The sequence below is a fragment of the Pantherophis guttatus genome, chromosome 10 (assembly GCF_059756535.1).
Source record: "Pantherophis guttatus breed Tessera chromosome 10, ASM5975653v1, whole genome shotgun sequence".
In the NCBI taxonomy this organism is placed as follows: Eukaryota; Metazoa; Chordata; class Lepidosauria; order Squamata; family Colubridae; genus Pantherophis; species Pantherophis guttatus.
The window spans coordinates 12,330,076-12,344,045 of NC_142072.1; the positions used below are offsets into that span (position 1 = coordinate 12,330,076).

General features: G+C 44.1%; 1 protein-coding gene across 2 annotated transcripts in view; it reads right to left on the reverse strand.

Moving 5' to 3' along the window:
* HIVEP3 (HIVEP zinc finger 3) overlaps positions 1 to 13,970 on the reverse strand; it is a 214,029-nt gene that overhangs the window by 105,333 nt on the left and 94,726 nt on the right. For both annotated transcript variants that reach the window (XM_087876606.1, XM_034413722.3), the window contains exon 2: positions 1,622 to 1,713. The gene's annotated coding sequence lies outside the window, so the exon portion shown is untranslated. The remainder of the gene's footprint in view (positions 1 to 1,621; positions 1,714 to 13,970) is intronic.

Sequence of the window (13,970 nt, forward strand, 5' to 3'; positions counted from 1 at the left end):
CGTCTTATACTCCGAAAAGTACGGTATTCATTCTGCTGCAACAGAGCAATCTTCAGTTTGCCATTTCTTGCCCGGAAGGAATATTCTAGAATTAGTGCCCAATACACTTGTTAAAAGCTGAGAGGAAAGTGATTTATCCAGATTGATGATAATGCCACAAGCATAACTCACAGCTCATGACACAGCACCAACATTCAGTCCTCCACTGACATTTCAAGACACATGTTTTCTATGCATCTGGACATACCCTCTTCAGATTCTTCACAAACCTCAGATGCTCTTGTAGTTGCTTGCTGCTCCTAGAGCGGAGTCAACATCTCTAGCACCAATTAGGTTGACATAAAGAAGGATTTTCTTCAGCCATAGTTTTATTGAAAAGGTTATCATGGTCTACTTCGCAGAGAATGTTAACCCACTGATAGGGCGTGTTCAATTTTTCAGCTTTCAATTTCCAAACATTAGGAAAGTCAAAAGTTGTGACATGCCTTGGGGACCGTAAAGATATTTTGGTTACTTTAATATGATTTAGATGTGCTTGGTAATTACATAAATATAACTTTTTAACATTTTGTTTGTTTCAGTGTGCTGAGCCAAAAACACAAAGCCGATAGGATGACTTTGTGATCCTTAGTTGATGACGATCAGATGGTCAAGTTCACACGTGAACTCCAAAAAATGCTTCGGCACACAAACACAGCAGTTCTCTGCAACATAATTTCAGACATTGCAACTGCCTACCTGACACTTATTAAAAAGGGGGTTCAGATCAGGGGTGAAATGCTCCCAGTTCGGACCGGATCACCGAATCCACTAGTGATGGAGGCGGGTGGTTCGAAGAACCGGTAGCAAAAATCCCTGCCCCCCCCCAATGCCCAGCTGAGCTGCGCAATCATCAGAGACTTTTTTTTTTTTACTTTTAAAAGCATTTTTTCTACAACCTCTTTGGCCGAAAAATATGCTTTTAAAAGTAAAAAAAAAAAAAGCTTCTGATGATCGCGTGGCTCAGCTGGGATCGTCAGAGGCTTTTAAAAGCATTTTTTTACAACAGAAGTTGGCCGCGTCCACCTAGTCACATTACACCACCCCCCCACCAAGCCACGCCCACAGAACCAGTAGTAACAAATTTTACATTTCACCACTGGTTCAGATGTTTCCTCAAACCCCAACAACAAAGATCTTCTATATGTTACCTTTTTTTGCAGTTAAATGTCTATGGAGATTCTCAGTCATCCAGGTCATGGTTGTCCCAAATGTGCTTTTTCAAAAGGCAACTGGGTTTTCTTTGTTTTTCCTTGAAGATGTTTCACTTCTTATCCAAGAAGCTTCAGTTCTCATCCAAGAAGCTTCTTCTTCAGAACTGAAGAAGCTTCTTGGATGAGATGCAAAACGTCTTCAAGGAAAAACAAAGAAAGTTCAGTGACTTGTCCTCCCTACCATACATATTTCAGGGATGAAAAATCTGTGGCACTCCACAACTGTATTGGGGGTTCCATGTGTATCCTTTAAATTTAGGATCTCATCTCTAAACAAAATCACTAGATTCATTTCCCATTGTACCTTTCCTTTCTCTTAAAGACAGCCATGACCCATGAAAAGAATATTTGATTAAGAGGCCTCTCACCTTTGAAAATCCACCTTCAGCTTCCTCTTCATTGATTTCCGCAATGCTCTGCCAAGTGGTGAGCAAGAGGAAGTTGATCCAGAAACATGAATCTGGTGGAGAAATGAGAAATATAATTGGAATGGGGGAACAAAGCTTGCTTGTTTTCCTTGATACGTTGGTGACGCTTGTCTACCTTTGTAAGTAAAACACTTTCTTAAGAAGCAGAGTCAATTTATTTTCTGGAACCTTTCTATAAAAGAGCAAAAACAATGACAGACAAAGGTGACACTAAATGGTATTGTTATTTTTAAAAAAACAGAGCTTAACATTCAAATCCATTGTCTATGGAGATTCTCAGTCATCCAGGTCATGGTGCTTTTTTTCAAGAAGCAACTGGACTTTCTGGTTTTTTCTTTGAAGGGGTTTCGCTTCTCATCCAAGAAGCTTCTTCAGCTCTGACTGGATGGTGGGGAATGAGCTGAACTGCCGACCTTTCAATCGACTTTACTAGTTTACTTTTTTTTTTTTAATTTGATTTATATGCCGCCCTTCTCCAGAGACTCAGGGCAGCTTACAATGCGTTAAGCAATAGCCTTCATACTTTTGTATATTTATACAAAGTCAGCTTATTGCCCCCACAATCTGGGTCCTCAATTTATCTACCTTAGAAAGGATGGAAGGCTGAGTCAACCTTGAGCCTGGTGAGATTTGAACTTACAGTAATTGCAGACAGCTGGTGTTAATCACAATGCTGTCAGTCTGCTGAGCCACCAGGCCCAAGTAAACTGGGAGTAAACTGCACTAAATGCAGTGGGGTTTACCCCCGAGTAAAAGATCCCCAGGCCACGTGAGTCACACCAAGTTTCCTATCGAGACCGCTGAGCTTCATGCTGTGATGCTCAGCATTTGCCCTGGAAGATCGGGTGTCACTCTGAAAAGCCGTCATACATCACAGGCGTGAGATTAGAAGTGATGACATTACATTGGCTCAGAAGCTAAAACGGCCCAGAAGGCAATGCCTGGGTCGGCTGAGACAGCAAATGTTAGGGTAAGACAAGTATTCCAAAATGATGAGCCAAGAGCATCACAGCATGAGGCACAGTTGTAAAATCCTGACAAGCTCTTTTCGCTCAGTCACATTTAAAAAAAAAACAATCCCATCTAAGTAGACACAATATGAAGGACTCGCAGCTGGGATCTCCGACGTGTTAAGTATCCATGTTTCTCAACTTTGGTGACTCGGAAGAGGTGTGGACTTCAACTCCCAGAATTCCCCAGCTTGCATGAATTCTGGGAGTTGAAGTCTACACTTCTGCAAGTCACCAAGGTTGAGAAACACTGTTAAGTATCTTTCAGCTCAGTTGCTCTACACCAGGAGTGTCAAACTCAAGGCCCGCGGGGTGCTTAAGCCCAGTCTACAGGGCTGGCTTGGAAATATCAAAGGACCGGCCTGTGGTGTCTCTGCCGGCCAAAACGGGCTGGGTGTGGCCCCCACGCAGCCCGTTTTCGGCCTCCCCGGCCTCCTGCAGCACTGTGCCAGCCAGCCAAAAAACGGGCCATGTGGAGGCCTCAGGAGATCTCCATGCAGCCCGTTTTTGGCTGGCAAAGTGCTGCTGGAGGCTGGGGAGGCCGAAAAGGAGGCATCCCGTTTTGGCCAGTAAAGTGCTACAGGAGGCATCATTCCATCTCCACCCACCCACCGGCCCGTGGAGGAGAACTACAATGCTGATCCAGCCCTCGAAGAAATCCAGTTTGACACCCCTGCTCTACACCCATCTGTGTCCCCCAAAAGAAACATTTCCAGCACGGCAAGCGGCAAGGATCAAGCTTCTTCTCCAAACAAACCAACTCTGAAGTGGCTCTATTTTCAGCACACAGAACTATCTCTCACTTTTTACAACACTCCAAACATTTATTTATACTGGAGTACTGGCAAATGAAAAGAATGTTCTATTCTAGTCATTCTGAGCTCGGTGGCTGCCCCTGGAAATTGCCATCTGTGTTTAATGGCGCCCACGTTTCCCCACGCATAACGCTGCAGAGCTATTGGACCACCTGACTACTCCTGGCAACTACAGGTAGCCCTTGACTTACGACCTTTCATTTAATGACAGTTCGATGTTACAGCGGCACTGAAAAAAAAGAGACCACGGGGATGCTGCAATGGTCATGATCACACAACCATGAACACGTGGCCATGTGGATGCTGAAATAGCCATGATCACATGACCACGATCACATGGCCATGGGGATGCTGCAACGGTCATGATCACATGACCATGACCACATGGCCATTGGGATGCTGCAACAGTCATGATCACATGACCACGATCACGTGGCCATGGGGTTGCTGCAACGGTCTTGATCACACGATCACGTGGCCATGGGGATGCTGCAATGATCATGATCACACGACCATGATCACGTGGCCATGGGGATGCTGAAATAGCCATGATCACATGACCACGATCACATGACCATGGGGATGCTGCAACGGTCATGATCACATGACCACGGTCACATTTCCTGTTCCATCAAGATGGCCTGGCCTAAATCTTCTCCCCTTTTTAAATGAAAATTTTTCAATGTAAATTTTAATTTGTTTTAAATTATGGGGTATTTTAAATTCAGCCAAATTATTTAATTCGTTTTTAATTCATTTTAAATTTTTGTATTTATATGTTTTATCTCGTGGCTGTTCACCGCCCTGAGTCCTTCGGGAGAAGGGCGGTATAGAAATTTAATAAAATAAATAAATAAATAAATGGGGTTGCTGCAATGGTCTTGATCACATGACCACGATCACATGGCCACGGGGATGCTGCAACAGTCATAAGTGTAAAAAAATTGTGATAAGTCACTTTTTTCAGTGCCATTGTAACTTCGAAACATTGCTAGGTGAATGGTTGTATGTCGAGGTTTACAAATAATTAGAGTCAATTCAAAATCCAAAGTGATTTCAGTGCAGTAACACAATTGCCCCCATCTAGCTGATCACCTTCCGTCACATAAAACAGCCATGTAGTGGCCGCCTTTAAAGGCACCTTAAGCACCACAAGAGTCCTGAACGGCAAAGTTATGAACCCCAGTTTTCGGTTTTTAAAAGATCAATATGAGGACCTTTCATCAGGCGTAGGGGGGAAGAAGCAGAGCATGAAGATGGCGGTGGAACTTCATGGCTCAATGACCTCCAACTGTGAGGAGTCTAGACAGCTTGAATCGTTTTGAGAATTATTAATCACATCTCACTCTTTTCCAAAAGTCTGCATCAAATTGGATTCTTAGATTCTTTCTCTTTTTTTAAAAACATATACTCAGTTTTATTATACTGTATCATAGGTCATATACCATATACTGTATCATATCATATTATTTCCTGAACAATGATGCCTGGAACCCCCTTTTTTTAAAAAAAAAATACATGATAGCTTGGTTTTCCCTCCCCCATCTTTCAATCATAGCTTGAAACATGCTGAAAACACTTCAGAAATTGTGACAACTGACAAGTTTGTTCTCAGAGAGTATCTGGTTGCTGTGATCATTCCCCATAACATTCAGCCTTTCAGATTCTAGCTCCCCTACAGCAAGAGAAGTAGTTGTGATTTAAAATTGAGTAGCTTCTGGTGAAATCATAATTTCCTTCCTTTCTTCCTCTTTCTCTCCTTCCTTCCTTTCCCACCATTCCTTCCTTCCTCTTCCTTCCTCTCCTTCTTTCCTTTCCCACCGTTCCTTTCTTCCTTCCTCTTCCTTCCTCTCCTTCCTTCCTTTCCCACCGTTCCTTCCTTCCTTCCTCTTCCTTCCTCTCCTTCCTTCCTTTCCTTCCATTCCTTCTTCCTTTCCTTTTTTCTCATTCTTCTTTCTTTTATCTCATTCCTACCTTTCTCTCCCTTCCTCCCTTTCTTTCTCATCTTCCTTCCTTTCTTTATCTCCTTCCTTCATTTCCCACCATTCCTTCCTTCCTTCCTTCCTTTCTCGTTCTGTTTCTCTCCTTCCTTCCTTTCCCTCTATTCCTTCCTGTCTTTCTCTTATCCTTTCTTTTCTTTCTCATCCTTCCTTCCTCTTTCTTTCTCCCTCCCTCCCTCCCTCCCTCCCTTTCTTTCTCTCGTTTCTTCATTTCCTACCATTCTTTCCTCTTCCTCGTTATTGTTCTTTCTCTTCTTCCTTCCTTTCCCTCCATTCTTTCCTGCCTTTTTCTCACCCTTTCTTCTTTTCTTTCTCTCCTACCTTCCTCTCCCTTCCTCCCTCCCTCTCTTCCTTTCTCTTCCTTGCCTGCCTTCCTTCCTTCCTTCCTTCTTTCCTTCCTTCCTTCCTCCCACCCACTATGAGTTTACAGTCTGATAATTGTAGGGTGATAGAAGGAAGAGGGAGAGGAAATTGCACATGTGCAGACATGCACACGTGCGCGCGTACACACACACACACACACACACACATTTCATTCACTACAGAATCCCTCCTGCATGGAAGTGTGGTCATGCCAGGCATCCGAAGGCCAGATGGAGCCTTAGAAACTCCTCCATGGATGTGTCTCTCCCTCTCATCCCCCCCTCCCCCTCCATGGCCTTCCTTTGAGGATAACGAATCCCAGCAATTTTTATTTTTATTTTTTTGCCGAGCCATTTGCAGAAGGAATCAAAAGCCGTTGATTTGCTTGTTGGATAACAGCAGAACTTTGCCGCCTCTCAAACTGGAAGAGGCGAAGCATTAAATAAATAAATAAATAAATAAATAAATAAATAAATAAATAAATAAATAAATAAATAAATAAATAAATAAATAAATAAATAAACCTCTTATGGTCGTTATGGCAACGAAGAATTCTATATTTAAAATCAGGTTTTCACTGGCAAGGAGAGCTGGCGCTAGCGGAAAATCAACGCTTTTCCTGGGCTACTGTGCCCCGATGTTCTTTTAGAGCCCCTGGAAATGGACGGCAAGGAGAACGATGATGTGGGGGGGGGCTCTCCAAACTGACACCGTGGTTGGGGGTCGGGGGTCAACCTCACACGACAGGAGAATGATTTTGCTTTCTTCGACATGCCTCCCCTCCTTGCACCTACACCCCCACCACGGCCCTCATCCAGGCTGCTAACAGAACATTACCTCAGCTGGGTAACACAAAAGGTACAATGCCCGCCTCAAACAGATGGCGGGATGGAAAAAAGCACGGCAGCTTTCTGTCTGACAGCTCGAAGGCGGTGCGGGGTGGTGGTGGTGGAGGAGAGGCTGGGGAGGGCGCAGGCAGCTCCCCTGGCTGCAAGGCCAGTTCAGCCAAGGCCACTGGCTGAAACAGGTGGCCAAGGGCGCCGGTTCAGACGTCCGGGAGCCAAGTTGTCAATCTGTGGATTTGACCAAAAGCTCCATTTGCTTACGCATCTACGGGGGGGGGGGACTAGAACTGTTGCAGATCCCGCTGCGAGGACAGATGGATGGGGAAAAAAAATTCACCCAAGGCTGTAGATGCAGAAGTAGTTCTTACATCGATGTCCTGCCTTTTTCTCTACTGGACTCAAGGCTTTGTTTTAAAAAAGGTGAGCCTCCAGATTAGCCCCACGGCCAAGAGGAAGTTATGAAACTAAAGCCACCCAGGACATCGTGAGAGATGAACCCGAGTAAGCACGGCGGCCTAGTGGTTAAGGTTTGTTGACCGGAAGGTGGACAATTTGAAACCCAAGCACTGCATTGGGTCTAGAACAACTTGGCACGGCCAACTCACCACGAGACAAGGGTTACACTAATATCAAAGAAATGAGAATAGAATAGAATAGAATAGAATAGAATAGAATAGAATAGAATAGAATAGAATAGAATAGAATAGAATAGAATAGAATAGCAGAGTTGGAAGGGACCTTGGAGGTCTTCTAGTCCAACCCCCTGCTTAGGCAGGACACCCTTACACCACTTCAGACAAATGGTTATCCAACCTCGTCTTAAAAGCTTCCAGTTTTGAAGCATTCACAACTTCTGGAGGCAAATGGTTCCATTCATTAATTGTTCTCACTGTCAGGAAATCTCTCCTTAGTTCTAGGTTGCTTCTCTCTTTGATTAGTTTCCACCCATTGCTTCTTGTCCTGCCCTCAGGAGCTTTGGAGAATAGCTAGACTCCCTTTTCTTTGTGGCAACCCCTGAGATACCGGAACACTGCTATCATGTTTCCCCTAGTCCTTCTTTTCATTAAACTAGACATACCCAGTTCCTGCAACCGTTCTTCATATGTTTTAGCCTCCAGTCCCCTCATCATCTTTGTTGCTCTTCTCTGCACTCTTTCTAGAGAATCATTAACGAAATGGTGCAAAAGGAGAGACAAGAATTAAAATATTTTTTTAAATTATTTTAAATACTTCAATTGAATTGTTGAATTGTCCCGCAGCAAGTTGAATCCATATTAATGACACTTCAGCCATCATGCAAGGAGCTGAACCCCAAAAGAGCATCATTTTATAGTCTTCTGATAAAAAGCTTATTTGGGAATGAAGAAGGCAGAACAATAGAATTTGGGATTCTTAGAAAATGTATTTGTTGCAAATAATTGAACCTGCTCTTTCAAAGGTGGGGAAAGTATGGTTTTCACTGGTTACAGTACCTTTATTCAACTTCATGACCCATGTATGGCAAGCATACATTTTGTGATGCTTAATGAATAACAGGAAAAGGTCAGCAAATTGGGTTATTTTGGTCCAGGACTTTTTTAAAGGGTCTATTTTTGTCTCCCTGTGAATCTCAAACCACCCTCTAATTTTTAAGACTCTGTTTCGCTGCAAAAAGTTGAGAACCGCTAAACAAGAAAACAAGCAGGAGTTTTGCTCCTGCTACTTATGTGAGTTGCTGGCACTTCAAAAGATAGTCACCACTTTAAATGCATTTTGGCTGAAATAAATTCAAGAGTTGATTATCGTGTACCTTAATCAAGGAACTTCCAAAGAGAAAAGCATATCCCCTAATAACACTGGCAGTGCAAGCTGTGGCATATAAACAGGGAGCATACCCACACTCATTAGTGCTGATGGTATTACCTAGCTGGGTAATGAAGTGTCTATTTGCAAGCAAACAACAATGTTCCAAGAGCACCAAGACTCCACAGGAGTCCTGAGCTACTTATATTTTCTTCTATTATTCCCTAACCTGGTCTTTCAATGGTGCACCATCACTACTGTACCTTTCCAATAGCATTATTAAAAACCTTGCTAAAGAATCCAATAATTTCATTGTCTTCCTGAATGTCAGGAGAAATGACACCTTATGAACCTCTTTTGTTGTTGTTAATTGCGAAGTCGTGTCCGACCCATCGCGACCCCATGGACAACGTTCCTCCAGGCTTTCCTGTCCTCTACCATCTTCTGGAGTCCATTTAAGCTCATGCCTACTGCTTCAGTGACTCCATCCAGCCATCTCGTTCTCTGTCGTCCCCTTCTTCTTTTGCCCTCAATCTTTCCCAGCATTAGGCTCTTCTCCAGTGAGTCCTCCCTTCTCATTAGGTGGCCAAAGGATTTGAGTTTCATCTTCAAGATCTGGCCTTCTAAAGAGCAGTCAGGGTTGATCTCCTCTAGGACTGACCAGTTTGATTGCCTTGTAGTCCAAGGGACTCACAGGAGCATTCTCCAGCACCATGAATCTCTAGAGAGAAGCTATTCCAAAGAAATGGGGCCATAACTGAGAAGCATTGACTCCTGCCACCCTCAAGTTTCTCACTATGGGGAAACTTCATGATGCCCACTCATGACTCGATGGGTTGGTTTCATTTCAGGGACGAAGCCCTACTAAACCTGAAGACCAAGCCCTGTGGGGATTTATAGGTCAAAACCAGCACATTGATATGTATCCTGAACATTATTTCTAAGCAATGTTCTAACATGTGCTATATGAGAACTGCAATTTTCCTTTACCGTCAGGTTGGTCACTGCCTTTTGTATCAATTACAGCTTCTCGGTAGTCTTCAAGGTCAGCCTTATGTAGAGAATATTGCAATAGGCTTTCCAAGAGATGACTAGAAAATGCGTTACTATCATTAGGACTTCTTTCTCCAGGAAGAGCTACAGTTGGTGCATCAATTGAAATTGGGGACAGTCTCCCCTAGCCAGTCTTATCTTGGAGAAGCCACAGAGTTCAGGAAGACCCTCAAAGCACAGATCTGCTCCTTCAGAGGAATTCCTATCATCCAAATGACCACTGGAGCAATATTGCAGATAAACAGCAATTGTAAGATGCTGGGATTCAACCTTTTTTTTTTTAATCTCCATCCAGATTCCTAAAGCCGCCAAGCACCAGGTTCCAATTTATAGTGCATCTCTAACTGAGATTATAGACTTAAGTGTATCTGACTCCACATCCTCTCTCCCTTTATGTGAATCTTGATGGCCTCTTCCAACACCTTCACATAAATGTTAAGAATGTCAGAAATGCTAAAAAGCTGAGGAGAGGGAGAAGAACCATGTAGCTCCTTTATGTGAGCAACAAAAAGGTGACTTTTCTTCCTGGCTCCAGCAACCAAATGATCTCTAGATTGAGTAGGGAATTGAGGATTATTTTGGGTTCAGCTCTACCTGACACCATTCCATCCCACATGTCTATAGAGCAGTGATGGTGAACCTTTTCAGCACCGAGTGCCCAAACTGGAAAGCATACGTGTGCATGTGCGTGCATGCGCCAGAGCCCCAGAAACTCAGAGACCAGCTGGCTGGTGTGCATGCATGTACCGGCCACCTGATCTTCTGGTTTCTGGCATGCGCATGCGTGCCGGCCAGCTGGTTGCACCAGAGCCCCGGAAACCTGAAGATCAGCTGTGCACTGGTCACCTGGTCTTTGGGTTTCTGGGCTCCAGCATGTGCAAAGATCCAGCTGGCCAGTGCACATGTGCACGCTGGAAACCAGTAGAGCAGCTGGCGACGGCGTGCATGCCCAGAGAGAGGGCTTTGCGTGCCACCTCTGGCACCTGTGCCATAGGTTCGACATCACGGCTATAGAGATTCTTAGTCACCAGGTCATAGTTGTCCAGGTCAACACAGTCCTTTCAGCAGTTCCAAGAAGGTTTCACACCCATCTGCACTGTGCAAGTGACCCTGATAAACCTTGGATAAACCTCCAACTGGCCTCAACGACCAGATGACTGCAAGAAATATTGCTTAATGCATTGTAAGCTGCCCTGAGTCTCCGGAGAAGGGCGGCATATAAATCAAATAAAAATAAATAAATAAATAATATATATATATATATATAAATCCTTCCATTCCCCACCATTCAGTCAGAACTGAAGAAGTTTCTTGGATGAGAAGCAAAACTTCTTCAAGGGAAAACCAAGAAAGTCCAGCTGCTTTTTTTTAAAAAAAAAAAAAATACCTTCGGAATCTTCTCAATGTTACATTCCTGAGAAGTGGGTCAACTCAAATATCTCATTTTTAATAAACCTGGAATCCGAGAAACGTGGAAGCTTCAGCCTTGACAGCTTTTCCATATTTTTGGAAGAGCCCTCAGAATCTAGAAATAAAAGTTTGACTTTCATTGAAAGAAAAGGGAGGAAATCAAGAAGGGAGCGTGGGTGGAGTCGCAGCTGTCTTTGAGATGAACGCAGACCAGATTTGCTCTGGGGTCCGAGTCAGCCTTGCCTCCTCCCTTCCCTCGTTCTGCAATTAAAAGCAGGAGAACCATTATTGCTATTTATTATCCTACGGCTGAACTATTAAAGGGGTATTGTGTTGGGGGAAAAAAATTGCAGCTCTATGGTAAGTTGTTTTGAGTGACAGCTGAAGTTTAATAAATGTCATTCTCCGAGAGGGCTAGATTCAAACCAGAGCTTTAAATAGACCTGTCACAGAGACTCTTACATGTGTCAGAACTGAGATATCTATGCATTTCCTTCTCTTCCCCCCACCCACACCCCCAACTCAACATTTCAGTTAAGAAACGCTTACGAGAAGTTGGAAACTACCACTAGTTGATGTTTTCTTATAGTTAATTAGAATGCTCAATCTGAATGTACTTATGATTGGAGTTCTAACACCGTAAATTTATTTCTCAGCTGAATATGATAAATACATTTATGTAACTTTAAATTTGTTTTTATCCCACCTTTATTATTTTGATAAGTACCTCAAGGTGCAAAGATACCTCATGGTCCTTCCTCCTCCCTTTTTCCCCACAATGCAAACCCTGTGAGGTGTGCTGGGCTGAGAGAAACTGACTGGCCCCAAATCACCCATGCCAAAGGTAGGACTAGAACTCACAGTCTACTGGTGATTGGTCCAAAGTCACCCAGCTGACTTTCATATCTAAGGTGGGATTAGACTCAGGAGTGGGATTCAGCCAGTTCGGACCAGTTCGGGAGAACCGGATGTTAATTTTAATCTGGTTCGCCAAATCAGCTGTTGCAAGGACTGGCTGACGCCACCCACGACGCCCCTCCCCTCCCAGGAGTCTCCACGCAGCCCATTTTGGATGCAATTTTCTTGCAATTTTAAAACTGAATTAGCAAAATAAACATTAAAAGGAACATCAGCGAATCATGGTTTACTGAATTAACTCACTGCTTGCACTTGCTCAACAAAATGTGATTTGAGGTTCAGTTTGTCGTAGAAACTTAGTTGTTAGCTTGCTGGACAAATTAGGCCACCACACTAACTGTAACATGGTCTGTTCATTAAGCACAGCTTGTTAGATGAATACATCAGTTGTGTTTTGTTAATCCACCTATAGGAGTTAGCATGTTATTTGAATTTAGCCACTTAAGTCTATGTTAAATATACTTGCTGGACTAAACCATAAAGTAGACATCCTAATATGTTATACAAAACCACAGGAATGAGCATGTCTGGAAAAAGAATCTGGATAAATACTTAAGCAGAATATAGAATAATCAGTAGCTAGAGAGGAGAGACTGGGTTACAAGGTTCCTGCAAATCCCAACCACATATAAAATGCAGAACCCAACAGACATGAGTTGAAACATGCAATGAATTCAGTGTCAGCACCTTGGACAGAGACACAAGTATTGAATATGGGAGTTTACCTCTTCAAGTCTTGGCTTAGAACCTACTGAACCTAGTTAAGATCCTAGAACCGTGATGGCGAACCTATGGCGTGCATGCCACAAGTGGCACGCAGAGCCCTCTCTGCCAGCACGCCGGCTGTCACCCCGGCCCAGCTCCACCGTGCATGCATGCGTGCCTTCTGGCGGCCAGCTGGTCTTCGGGTCTCTGCCGTGCATGCACGGGGATGGGGCGCATGCGAGGGATGCGTGCGTGCATGCGCAGGGGATGCATGCATACATGCACAGGGGTGCAGGAGGCTTTTCAGGCCCAAAATGGGGGATGGGGCGGCCTTGCACTGTGCCCCCACGCCCCTATTTGGGCCTGGAAAGCCTCCTGCACCAACCTGGAAGTCAAAACGGGGCATGGGGAGTCTGGGGTGCATGCATGGGAGACACACATGCATGCACAGGTCTGGGATGCATGTACAGGGGGGCACTCACATTGCATTTTGGGGACCGATTTGTGAAAGAAACACATAACTGCAATGTTCAAAGGGGTACATGGTTCATGGTATAAAAATGCTCCGCAGTACAAGAAGCTAGATTTAGCACAAGATGCAGTAAACATGGAATGTAACTCCCTTGGAAACAGAGAGGAAGATCTTTACAATCTGCAATCCCTTTGAAAAGTATTTCCTAAAATGATCATTAGATTCCCAAGAGGAGAGCCACATTGGTACAATGATTAATGTATCAGTCTAGAAACCAAGAGACACTGAATTCTAGTCTCATTTTAGGCCCAAATCCACCTATAGGATATAAACCCAATCTGGGTCAGTCACACACACACACTCACTCCTCCTTCTCCTCCTTCCTAGCATATTCCCACAGATGCAGGGTCCACTGTTTAGATCATTGAATGCCACTTTGCATGGTCAGCTGCATCTCCAGGGCGCAGGGCCCGCGGATTGCATATCTTTGTTGATGGTGTCTTACCATCTCTGTTTTGGATGCCCACAAGGTCACTGGCCATTGGCTTCTAGTTGGTAGGCAGTCTTGGCCATGGTGGACATGTCTCTGCTCTCTGGACATGTCCATACCAGCGGAGCCGGCCTTCTCTCATCTTCTCTATAATCGGTGCCACACCAAAATGTTGTCGAATGGTGTCATTTGTGATGTGGTCAAGAAGGGAGATGCCCGCTATCCAACGGAGCATTTGCATTTCCATGGCATGGAGATAACTTTCAGTCCCTGTTGTTGCTGCCCAGCATTCAGTGCCATACAGTGCAACAGGGCAGATGGTTGTGTTGTAAATCTTAGATTTAAGACGGGTTGGCATTCGTCTGTCACATAATACACAGGTGAGTTCTCGCCAATGCATCCAGGCTGCATTCACCCTTGCTCGCA